The sequence below is a fragment of the Megascapheus bottae genome, chromosome 20, assembly GCF_031878675.1.
Source record: "Megascapheus bottae isolate mThoBot1 chromosome 20, mThoBot2.hap1, whole genome shotgun sequence".
NCBI lineage: Eukaryota > Metazoa > Chordata > Mammalia > Rodentia > Geomyidae > Megascapheus > Megascapheus bottae.
Genome location: NC_143528.1, coordinates 33323535 through 33335659, shown reverse-complemented (window position 1 = coordinate 33335659; position 12125 = coordinate 33323535). Strand labels below are relative to the sequence as shown.

Sequence of the window (12125 nt, the reverse complement as noted above, 5' to 3'; positions counted from 1 at the left end):
TGGAAGGTAGTTTCTGAGCATCTACCTTTCTCTAGCTCTACATGAGTGGAAATAAAAGTTGTGTATTGATGGCATTGTTTTCTGAAAACTTTCCAGGGCCCAACAGAATTCTGGTACCCTCTGTAGGATACAGGAATCAAATTAAGCATAAAGGAAACAAAGCCTTGTCCTGGGTAGTATCTGACAGATTTGTGTGTCTGAATGCCTATTTGTTGCAAACATACAACATGATATTTGTCCTTGTAATTTTTAAAGTCTCAGTGCAATGTTGTACAACACATCTAGAGAAGTTTCCTCTTGTGTGACTGGTAACACCCACTACAGAGCAGCTCTCCACTCACCCTCTCCTGGACTCCTGGAGGCCACCCTTAGGCCATATTTCTCTGAGGTGGACTGTTTTAGATGAGGCATATAAGGAAAACCATATAGGATTTTGTAGAATGCTTAAGACCTCTATCCTGCTCAGTATTCCTTCCTTTTCAGTGTTTTGTTTTGTTTTGTTAATTATGTGTCTTTTTTTGTATTTGTGTTTCCATTCATGGACACTTAACTTTATCTCCACATCTTTGGTTTTTTTGTTTGTTTGTTTGTTTGTTTTATTGTAATTAGTAAAAGGGTTACATGATATTTGCCAGATAGAAGGTGCATTAATTCACATATATTGATACCCTTTCACATGTCTTGGTACCCATTACCCTCCCCCCCACTCCCCCTCACCCGTCTTGGTTTTCCCCCCTTCCCTATCAAATCTCAAATAACCAAATACAAATAAATTCAGTATATCAGATAACAAAGTGAGATACTATAACAGTATGAGATAACCAAGGGACAGCAAAGGAGATGAGAGACAACATAGTACATTAAGAACAACAATCATTTGTTATATGGCTTTTGTTTCAATATCCTGGAGGTCCTTTCAATTAGCTTCATACTATATGGCCTTATGTATCAAGATTTTGCTCTATTGCAGATCTCTGCTAGTAGAGCCCAAGGTTTCTACTGATTATGACGAGTGTATCTCCACATCTTTGGCTGCTGTGAATAGCTGTAGTAAACATGGAGTGCAAATAACACTTTCTGATCCTCATTTTATTTCTTCTGGATAAATACCCAAAGGTAATGTAATTGGTTAATGCATTGTTTTTTAGTGAGGAACCTCCATGTTGTTTTCCAAACTGACTGGGCCACAGTAAGACAGAGGGCTTCTGCTTCCTCGCATCTTCCTCACTATCCCTTGTCACTTTTGATTTAATAGCCATCCTAAAATATACTAAGTGAAAATTAGCTAAGATTCTGATTCGCATTAGAAATAAGAAAGCCTATAATTGTTTTTCATCTCTGTCCTTTCATGTCAAATAAAGAACACTTCTGTGTCTCCACAGCCTGCGGGCTTAGTCCCACAAGACTGTCCTCTACTTTAGGTGCTAGTCACAGCTAATAGATGATTACTTAGGCTTTTGACTAGCCATCTATAGGTCTGGAGTTTCCATGAGCCCTTCTTTATGCTAGAATGATTCACCAGAGTAACTCACAGAACTCAGGAGCCATTTTGCTTGCATTTACCCATTAATCATAAAGATATTATGAAGGATGCAGATGAACAGGCAGATGGAAGAGATACACAGGGCAGGATATGGGAGAGGTGTCAGAGTGTCCATACCCTCTGCAGGCATACCGCGCTCCAGGAACCTCCATCTGTTCAGCTCCTGAGAAGCTCTTCTCAACCCAGGCCTTTTAGTTTCATGGTTGTTTTCTTTTTCTTTTTGTTCCTTCTCTTTTTTTTTTTTCTCTTTTTTTTTATTGTAATTAGTAAAAGGGTTACATGATATTTGCCAGATAGAAGGTGCATTAATTCACATACATTGATACCCTTTCACATGTGTTCCTTCTCTTTTCTGATCCTTTTTTCCCCCTACCAATACTAGGCTTTAAACCCACAGCTCTGTCATTCTAGACTGGCTTTTTCACTCACAGCTAGGTCTCTACCACTTGAACAGCACCTCCATTTGTAACTTTCTTTTTGCTAGTGAACTGGAAATAAGAGTTTCTCATATTTGTGTGCCCAGAATGGCTTTGAAACTAGTTAGGGTGATAGGCATGAGCCATTGGTATCTGAACCCTCGAGGAGGTGGTGGTGGGGGGGAGGGTTATGGAGATTTAATTACTGATTAAAGCCATTGACATCTGATGAGCAACTCACCTTACAGCCTCTCCTCTCCCCTCCAGAGAGGTTGTAGAATAAGATTGTAAATCCTGGCTTGATCTTGGCTATTATTCTCCATCCTAGAATGATCCAGGGAACACCTACCACTAGTCATCACAATAGTCTACAAAAGAAAGTATTCGCTATCTGCAGATTCTGAGATATTTAGAAGCTTAGGCTAAGAAATAAGTCCAGTATGTATGTGTGTGGATATACACACACATAAAGAGATAGTTATGTGGACATATAGTATGTTTTATTAAAAATCATACATTGCATTTACATTTTTGCTAATAACAGTGATGTTGAACACTTTTAGTATTATTTATATGTGCTCTTTAGAATGTTTGTTCAATTCCTTTGCTTTTGCAAGCAGGTATAGTTTTTGAGTTTTTTCAGATTTTTTAAGAAATTGCTACAGAATAATGAATCCGTGTGTATTTTGACCCATTACCAGAGATATTACAAATATTTTTTCCCTTTCACTGTTTGCTATAGGAGAAAACTATCAATTATTTTTCTGCCTTTCTTCTAGTACCATGCTATTATGGTACTTTATAATATGCTTGAAATCAATGTTAGTGCTCCAGAAATAATTATTTCTTTAGGTTTATTTTTCTTTCCTGAGTGTTTTATGACTTTTCACAAAACCTAGGATTGCTTTTGATACTCCTTCAATACTATTCTTCCTGATAAGGATTGTTTTTGCTATTCAGGGTCTTTTCTTTTTCCATATGAATTTTTGGGTTGCTTTCTCTGTATCATTGAAGAATGTTGTTGGAATTTTGAAGGACATTACATTGAATTTGTAAATTGCTTTGGGTAGTATTCACATTTTCATGATGCCAATTCTTCCAATCCAGGAGTATGGAGGTTTTTCCATTTCCTTAAATTTGCTTCAATTTCTGTTTTCAGATTTAAAAAATTTTTATAATAGAGGTCCTTCACATCAATTCCTAAGGTTTATTTTTGTTTTGTTTTTGTTTGTTTGTTTGTTTTTTCTTGAGGCTATTAAAAACAGAGCTGCTTTCCTGATTTCAGTCTTGTTCTCAATTGTTTTACCTGACTTATACAACTGTAACTTCTCTGTACATAACCTTTTCAATAACAATAAAATTTTTAAATTTTTAAAGAAAAATTCAATTGACATTTTCAAGTTTGCTAATTCTGTCGTCTGCTTTTTCAAATCTGCTGTTGAACTCTTCAGTTAAATATTCCAGTTTCATTACTATATTTTTCAGCCGGAAATTTTTTTCCCTTTTTCATCCTCATATTTATTCATCAATTTCTTGAACTTTCTGAACATCTTTATGGTAGTTATTTTCAGTTTTCTGTTAGATAATACATACGCTTTAATTCCCTGAGAATTAATTTCTAAAGATTTGTTTGATTCCCTTGGAGCTTGTCTCCTGTTTTTGTTTTATTTTGTTTTGTTTTACAATATGCACTTTTGAAGAAATAGCCACTTTTCCCTGTTTAGAAGTTGATTTGGTACAGGGGACAACTCTCCCACTTAGCCTGGCTATGGAAGCCTGGCTTTTGGAGAAATACTACTCTGAGTCTATGTATCCATTTCTCAATTACAGAGGCTTGCTAGCTTCTTTTATATAAACTCCTAATCTCTATACCCTCTGATATCTGTCTGCAGCACTGCAGGTTGTCTGTCTCTACTTCTTTCCCTTATTCTAAGCAGCCACCAGGCACAGTATATGGCAGTTCCCTATCAATGCCCTGAAACAGATGAATCAGATACCAATGTCTCAGTCTTCTGAGACTCTGAATCTCTCTCTCCTAGGGATATTGACTTGTGTTCTTCTTCCTCACTAGAGCAGTACCATCCACCAAGATACCGATCACTCTGTCGTTCTCCGCAGCCCCCAAACATAGAATGGTGCCATCAGTGTTAGTGTTCTGAATGAAGTGGAACAAGGAGAAATTTAGTGTCTCAGGTAGCCCTTGAAAACCTAGACAAGTGGCCTCTTCCAATCCTCTCTCTCCCTCCTTTCTGTGGGCAAACCCTCTGATTGAATGTCTTTCTCTCAACTGCACCAAGCTGTGCTGGCTATAGCAAGCCGCCCACCAATTTCCTTTGTTCTGAGCAGTCCCCAGGCATCCAAAGTACGTTTATAAGGAACCATGATAAATTCCTTACTTGGGCAGCCTCTGAAAAGCCAGAACACTGAAGGCATTTTCCATTCTCTCTTTTCTTCTGAGAGAGGTTGTGGGCCATGGTATTCCCTTCTGATGCTAAGCAGTGCCAGGTGAAGGGGAGGAACTGATGTAGCAAAGTAAAATTGCTCTTCCTACCCCCCTCGCTGTGAATTTCTTGCATTCATGCTCTCCTCTGTCAATTGCAGCCTCTTTACTGTATTCTGGCATTCTCTTGGTAGGTTTTTGTTGTTGTTTATATGTCATTATTAAATCAGTATTTATCTAGGGAAATGAGAACTGGATCTTCTATTCTGCAGTTAAAATAGCATCACTCCTAGAAAATCATTTTGAATCTATTTGGACTCTTGATAACTTAGTTTTCTCAGTCTGCACATTTGTATCATTAAGCACTTTCCTATTCAAAATTTTCAGAACCTTTTCTTGGTATTTAGTGACTGAAATGGTTATGGTTAGATTTCTCCCCTATAGGGAGAAGGAGTTCATTTTTAAATATTTGTAGTATTTTCCATTAAATGTATCATAATTTAGTTTTATCCAAATTTTCAGGCATAGCCTTTTCATGTTTTTACAGTGACAAATACTCTGTGTGTGTGTGTGTGTGTGTGTGTGTGTGTGTGTGTGTGTGAGTGTGATAATGTCTGCTGATTTCCTTGAGACAGAATTCCTGGGAGTGTCACGAGTATCAAGGTAGAAACTATTTAAGTTCTTGAGACGTATTTCCAAACTACTTCTAGATAGTTGTACATCTCCTTCTCCATAGCATTTGGAGACACTGTTTCCCCACAGCCACTCCTTAACACACTCATTATTGGATATTCTGAGAAAAGAAATCTTGTTCATTTGGAGCTTTTTGATTGCAGTACAGGAACACATGTCCATATGCAGCTTACATAACATGCTACCTGCCTTTCTACACATGTGTGTCTCTAGAACAAAGGCCTTTTTTCATACAATACCTGCAGTACTGGATCCAATAATATCATATTTGCAGTACTAGATCAGATGCAGCCCCGTATACAGCCATGCACACTGGTGCCACCGAGGTAGCAAACTGCTGTGGAACAGAGATATAAATGTTGGGGAAAAAAGTATAAAGTCACAACTTTAAAATTCTAAACACTATAATAATACCATAGGAAATAAAATGGAAAGAATTATTCCTGTATAAAGCCAATCTTCCTTAGAAATTTATCCAGATCTATGGAGATAGTTGTTGATATTCAGAGAGTATATTTCTTCCTTTATTTTTCCACGAAGTTAGCACACCTGCTAATTTGTAAGTTCACTTCTGTGGATTCCACCAAGTCAGCATGTGTGTACATGCTGGGTTCACACGGGTCCTTTCAGTTAGCTTTGTCCCTGTAGGGAACCACCCTTTGAAATTACATTTTATATACAGTAACTGTTTCCCACGTAAATCCCATCTCTCAGCTCACTTTTTTCATTTCCTCTAAAATCGCTGTAAGGAACATAGCTGTTATGGGCAAAACCATTTCTTTGAATACCTGGCCATTGGATTTCCACCTACTCCATCTCAGGGTGGGCAATAATGATGTTTTGAAGGTACCAGATTTTGCTAGCTCTTGGCCTCTCCATCAGAACTGTGTTATTGTGAGTTTGAGCTCTCCAGACAAGGGAACAACTTTGTAAACATTAGTACTTCCCTACCTGGTTGGATTAAGGTTCCAAAAAGATTGCTTCTCCAAAGGTAAGGTGTTGCTGGCCTGTGATGTTCTATCTTCTTACAAGGAATGTTTTAAGAATCCTTTCATCAAGAAGAAAAACTGGCACTAAGAAAACTATACGTCTTTGAAGGAGAATACAAAGTTTAGCTATGGGTTATCCATCAAAGTATTATTTCAAAAAGGATGCCAACCTGGCTATAAAATAGGTAATTAAGATAGTGTTAGCTACATTGCAAATGAACTATACAGCTTACTGGGTGGGGGGCAGGTTTCAAAAGGGAAAAACAGCGAGAAAATTAGGGAAGGGTAAAAAAACTGTTCAAAAAGAAATGCGCTCATTTCTTGACTTTATTACTGTTATTGTAAAAGTGATGTATGGAAGGGCTAAAGTTACATAACAATAATTTTTTTAAATATATAACGTTAGGAAAGATTAAGAAGACAAAAGCAAAGGAAGGAGACAGAGACCTCAACAGATCAGATCAGTTTTCAATCGTAAGTGCAGAGGGCACCAAGTACCACTGAGCAGAATCGAGATACAAGGGGCACAGAGGGGAGACTAGGGTCTAATATAGCGAAATCGGGAAGGTACTAGTTGTAGAATCAGGCAGCTACTGTAAACTCTCTCACCAGGGACAATGTGGATTTTGGGGTGTAGGGGAGTTGAGGTTTTTCAGAGAACTGGCCTCAGGTCAGGGACAATCAGTGGACTTTGAAGGTAGCATTGGGTTATGAGAACAATACAGATTTGTATCAAATAGGAGTCAATAAAAAGGAAGGCATGTTCTGCTGACCAGAACATGGTTGTTAACACTACTTAAAAAGCAACAGTAGGGTGTATGGTTCAAGTCCTAGGGAGTTTAACTAGCATACATAAGGCCCTAGATTCAATTCTCAGATCTACAAGAGAAACCAAGAAGTCTTGCACTCCCCTGATTCTAGCTACTCTTTAATTAAAATATGGAACTGTCTCTAATTGCCTCCTAGTAAGACAAGTAAACTTTGAGATGTTCTAACACAGATCTATTTTCAGATATTCTTCCTATTGTCTTCTTGTACTATATAATACCCTGGTATATCACTACCACCCCCATTCCATGCTATTGGAGGATTTTCAGATTAACACATAAAAGCAACTGAGTATCCATTATCAGTTGAACTTTGGCCAAGAAGCTATCATCCTTAGGGATATTAATGTTAGGAAATAAATCAATAATGAATGCCTCTAACAGGTTAGGACTTCTGCCAGGTGCTTAGAATATTATACACTGGAAGAATGATTGTAAGCCTCAAGTATGTTCTATGTAGAAAAATTAGAAAGAAAACACAGTGGAATTGACTAAATACTGCAAAAGAAAATGTGCTTTGTAAACAAAGACATGAAAGGGGCAATAAATTGAACATTAAAAGAACCAGGAAGATCATGGAAATAATTGTGAGAGTAGTGTTTCTAATAATACATTTAAAAGACAAGTAGAAGTTAGTCATATAGTGAGATTCTAGCAAGAACAAATCTGTGTGGGTATCTAGATGTGTGAAACCACAGCCCATTGCTGAGCTGTGAGCTCAGTGGAGTGTAAAAGGTGGTAGGTGCTGGATGTGAAGAGCCTAGGAAACCATATTTAAGAGTTTAAACTATCTTAGAACCATGTCATACTATCAAGAGTGTTCCAAATAGGGAGATACCATATTTATGTTAGAAAGATCCATCTAGTTGTGGAATGGTTCTGGGTTAGTATCAGATTCAATTAGAAATGTATAGACCAGAATTTCTGTAAGGAAAAAGGGAAGAAAATCGTATCATTAGAGACTTCAGTTTGAAGTGTTGAATTCTAAGTATCTTTGGAATAATAAATTGCTATGTCCAATAGGCAGTTATCCATATTCAGATATGGAGCCAAGGAAGGACTCTCCAAATACAGATCTGGAATATCGTCAACAAATATTTGTTAATTTAAGCCATTGGAATAGAATGTGTTATTCAGATCTTATAGAATGACGAGTCGGTCAAGGATGGAATCAGTGGTGCAGACATTTCACATGAGCCCTGAGAAGAAACTTCAAAGGAACTTGAACAAACTGAGAAATGTTGGAACATTTCATTTTATAAAAAGGGAAAATAGCAATTAGAAAGTGCCACATTAATTCAGCAACCAGAAAATTATTGATAAAGCAGTTTTGGTGGGTGGTAGGTGTGACATCCATATTTTAGAGGCAGCAGGTGTATAGACAACTTCCTTCTAGAAGCTTCACTTCAAGTTTCCACTTTGATTTTCCTGCCCCCCTCCTCTTTTCTGATAACTCCTTCTGTAACTTTTACAAATAGCAGGTTCCCTAATGCCTGTCTCATTTCTACTGAATCTCATTCCTTCCTGTTATTGATTTATCTCTAAAGTGAAATAAGCCCTGTCTCATCCTTTCCCTAGATAGGTTTTGACATCTAAAGCCCTTCTCTAGGCTTTACACAATCTTTCTTGCCACCACTTACTTCATTCCTCTCTGTGGCCCCCCTCAAAGTTGTCCAGGTAAAAGTATATCCACAGAGCAATGGAATAGTTAGGAAAATCAGAACCAATTGCATTAATAATGTCCTGGAGTGCTACGCAAGACATATAGCATCTACTCCCTACAGAGTTTAGGCTGACACGGAAGATGAGAATGCCATGTGAGTGGGTAGTGAATTCTTAAATATCATCTCATGAAAAATACCAGATAACATGATTTATAAACCAAATGAAAAGGGCTAGGTTGTAGCTCAGGGGTAGAATGCTTGAAAACTGTATCGAAAAACAAGGTAAGTTGGATACATTTTGATGACTAACCAATTACAGTCTATTTTTGGATATTTTTCAATATTGTTGGTTAGGGGACTTGAACTCAGGGCCTAAGCACTGTCCCAAGCTTTTCTGCTCAAGGCTAGTACTCTACCACTTTAACCACAGCACCATTTCCAGTTTTCTGATGTTTCATTGGAAATGAGAGTCTCATTGACTTTCTTGCGTGGGCTGGCTTTGAACCACGGTCCTCAAATCTCAGCCTTCTTAGTAATTAAGAATTGTAGGTGTGTGTCCCTGGTGCCTGGCTCAATTACAGTTTCTGAAACTCTAAGATGATGTGTGAACCACCACTGGAGCTGACTTAAATATTCACATACTCACGACACAATACAACATTTAGGGTAAAGTGGCTTCGTTTGTCATAAAACTAAGAATACATCTGTATCCATAGTAGAAATTGCCCCGAAGCCCACTCAGCTCAAACTAAGAAATGTATGGCCTCTTCTCAATGAAAGGACCTCCAGGATATGGAAACAAGAGCCATATAATGTAAGATTGTTGTTCTTAATGTACTGTTACTTCTCATCTCTTTGGTTGTCCCTTGGTTATTCTCATATTATTATAGTATCTTACCTTTTTATCTGGTATATTATATGTATGTTTATTTAAAGTAGGATAGAGAAGGGGGGAAACAAGATGAGGGAAGGGGTGGGGGAGGGAAATAGGGACAAAATCATAAGAAGGGGTATCAGTGTTTGTGAAGTAATGTACCTTCTATCTGGCGAATATAATGTAACCTTTCTATTACAACAAAAAAAAAAGAATTTACTCTTGTGAGTAAATTCTGACTCTTGAACCACAGTATACATTAGGAATCTAATATTACATTCATGGTTCAGCCATGCTTTAAAGTTAGAAATTGTTAAGAGCTGATGCTAATCATTGAGTTCTTGGTCCTGATAAGACTTTTGGATGATGTTTGAATGTTTGCTTCATATCCATTATCTCTAGAGGGGTTATTCTAATAGAATATATCCTTTTGTAGCCGGGTGCTTTGAGAAGCAATCCCAGTTTCTGCAAGTCTCTGTCTCTTTTGTGACAGTATTTTTGAAAGGCTTATGATGCTCTTCCTGTTAAAGTATTAGTTGTGACAAAACTGAACTGTTCCAAAGAAATTGTGAGGTGATTGCTGGAATGATTACGAGTGGTAGATGTAGTGGCTGGCTATTGATGGCAATGAATTACTGTGAACTTGACTGTTGATTGTTTTACTCATCAGATCAGGTTCTTGATACTTGCCTTCATCATGTCTTTAGAAAGGAACAAAAAAATCACTTCATTCTGTAAAGATTTAGTTTGCTATCACAAGTATCTTGGAAGCTTTCTCTCCTAGGTGCCAAGAGCTCCCAGCACAATGTGATAGCAAACTGAATCTTTTCCTCATTCTTTGGATCATTAGAGAAGAAATTACAGTGCCTGTAAGACATTTAAAAAGTCCAGTTGGAAAATAAGTTAATACAGTACCTCCAGTATAGGTATAATCTGTGGTGAGCTGAGTGTAGGCACAAGGGAACTGGTGAAGAGTCTAGAACTCCCAGATGGTCACAGTGTCAACCAGCCCTGATGTGCCAAGTGTCACAGCTCCTAGGGCCAGCTGGTAGAGGCAGTATCCCCTGTAGCTCATTTTTGCTTTCCTGTGAACTCAGGACATTTTCAGTTCCTTTTGTGAAACTGCTGGCTTTATGACATTTTGTGCTTTGAAAAGCATGCCTGGACCCTCTTTCATCCTCTTCCAAAACATGTTAAATGCTTAAAAGACAAACAAAATGTGAAAGAGGCTTTGAAGCCCAATGTTCCCTGCAGAGAGTGATCATACCAGTTTTCATTCGTCATCATTCAGATGAAAGAGCTAGTCCTGCTGATATGCATGACCACTATGGAAGAGATATTTAGGATGCAATCATACTTTTTTAAAACTATAAATTCATAGAAGATATTACTGGTAGCACACAGTTAGTTTCTGGGGTACGAGGCCTTTAGATTGTGATACCCTGAAAGATTCTGTTCAAAAACTCGATTGTAGTTCCAGTGCCCAACAACAAAAACTGGTTCTTTATCCAGGTCAAGGTGCAGGAGTTTTGTCTCTGCCTGAGCACCTTATGTTAGGTCTGAGAGTGCTTTGGCCGATGTGGGAGAATGTAAGAATTCACCACAAGTTAGAGTGGTGGATGAGAAAGTAAAGTTTTCCAAAAAAGGAAGAGGACCAGACACCACAGACGGCATCAGTCCAATAGGATAATTGGATTCCTTTAGGTTTTTTGAAAGGCCAGCACTGTTGGAAGCTGGGGCCCGGGGGAGAGTGGAACAAGGTCTATTCTGTCTGTGACAGAGCATGGAGGGTTTGTGTGCTCAGGGTATAAAACGTTTCTGAGGAACCTGTCAGGGCTTCTTGGTAATGTGGCTTCTCAGAAAAGAACCGAGGAATTACTAGTTAGAGTTGCAAAAGATAAGCAAAGCTAGAGGAGAATCTGTACAACAGTTTCAATACAAAGTGAAGTCACGTAGGCCTCTCAGCTCCACAGCTGATATACTGGTTTGTTGCTAATCGTTTGACATGTGTCCGCAACTCAGATCTTTCCTCCTTGCTTTTCTGTGTAGGTCACTAGCAGTTCTTTCTTCCTCTTCTTTTTTCTCCTTTCTTTCATCTATGTCTCCCTCTCTTTCCTCTCTTCCTTTCTACCTCTCAACTTTCTTACCTTCCTTTTCCCTCTTCTTCCTCTTTCCTTTTCTCATTCCCTCCACCCACCTTCCTCCTTTCAATAATACACGCACCCCATGCATGTGAAAGTCAGAGAGGGAAAAATGAAGTAAGCCCAGACATTGTCTTCATAAGGAACTGAGATGAGAGGTCTTGAGTAAGGCAGCATGGTCACAGTTATTCAAAGCGAGGTAGCAGAGTGTTGAAGACTGGTATTGGAGGAAGCAAGTAGCCCCCTACAATTCCAGTTGTGTTTGTAATTGGGAACACGGAAGAAATGTATGAGAGTGAGTGTTGAGAAATGTTTCTACTTTTTTTCATATATTTTTTATTGTAATTAATAGCAGGGTTACATGATATTTGCCAGATAGATGGTGCATTAATTCCCATACATTGATACCCTTTTACATGTCTTGGTCCCCATTTCCCTCCCCCCCCACCCCTCATCTTGTTTCTACTTTAAAAAGTTTTTTTTTTTTAAGGCTCAAGTTTCCTCAGATACTGAATTAAGGAATCTTGTCATTTTTTGC

The 12125-nt window shown here is 38.2% G+C and overlaps 1 protein-coding gene across 6 annotated transcripts in view; it reads left to right on the top strand.

Moving 5' to 3' along the window:
• Psd3 (pleckstrin and Sec7 domain containing 3) overlaps positions 1-12125 on the top strand; it is a 285771-nt gene that overhangs the window by 247441 nt on the left and 26205 nt on the right. The gene's annotated exons all lie outside the window — the stretch shown is intronic.